General features: G+C 44.6%; 1 protein-coding gene across 1 annotated transcript in view; it reads left to right on the top strand.

Annotated features, from left to right (window-relative positions):
* The first annotated feature begins 461 nt into the window (after window positions 1-461).
* Window positions 462-863, top strand: part of LOC109933965 (elongation factor 1-alpha 2) — a 23,655-nt gene continuing 23,253 nt past the window's right edge. The window contains exon 1 of the mRNA XM_048608479.1: window positions 462-863. This exon is cut by the window's right edge and continues 305 nt beyond it. The gene's annotated coding sequence lies outside the window, so the exon portion shown is untranslated.

Here is an 863-nt window from a genome sequence, read left to right as displayed (position 1 = left end):
ATTCTCTATAATGTACAATAAGGCTGCCAACTCTATGTTATACACGGTTTGCTATTTTCTGTAGTGTACTTAAGAGATGCTATTCCCTTTATTATACACTCAGGCTCATTTTATGTAACATACGCCGTGGCTGTCATTCTGTTCAACACACACAAGACCTTTAAGTTTCTCTAATATATTCAGATGTTGCCAATCTCCATACTATACATAAGAGCTGCCGTTCTCTGTAACATACAGAGAGGCTGCCATTCTCTCTTATACACATAGGGATTGGTATTAAGCTGCAATATTTGGAGTATTTTATTTGGTATGATATAAAGGGTATGTTTTACCCCGGAATTTTTCTTTTCCTTGCTGTCGCTTCTTCGCCTTTCTCTCCTGTCTTCCTCACTTTCCTTCTCCTCTTGCTCCCTCAGCTCCTCCCCCGTCTCCCTCTGTTTATCCGTCTATCCTCCTACCCTCTCTCTCCTTCTGTTAATCCCTCTATCCTCCTTCCCTCTTTCTCTCTATTTATCCCTCTATCCTGCCTCCCCCTCTCTTTTCTCCTGTTTATCTTTCTTCCCTCCTTGTCTCTGTCTCCCTTTGTTTATTTCTCTCTATCCTCCCTCCCTCTCGCTCTCCCTGTTTATCTCTCTATCCTCCCTTCCTCTATCTCTCCCTCTTTTTATCTCTCTATCCTCCCCCTCTCCCTCTGTTTATCCATCTATCCTTCCTTCCCCCCGTCTCCCTGTGATTACCTCTCTATCCTGCCCCCTCCCTCTGTTTATCCCTCTATCCTCCTTCCCCCTCTCTCCCTGTGATTATCTCTCTATCCTTCCTCCCTCTTTCTGTCTCCCTGTGTTTATCCCTTTATCCTCCCTCCC

Source organism: Rhincodon typus, chromosome 19 (assembly GCF_021869965.1).
Source record: "Rhincodon typus isolate 14 chromosome 19, sRhiTyp1.1, whole genome shotgun sequence".
NCBI classification, from domain to species: domain Eukaryota; kingdom Metazoa; phylum Chordata; class Chondrichthyes; order Orectolobiformes; family Rhincodontidae; genus Rhincodon; species Rhincodon typus.
The sequence above is the reverse complement of the archived record's forward strand: the minus strand, read 5'-3'. Positions and strand labels throughout refer to the sequence as shown.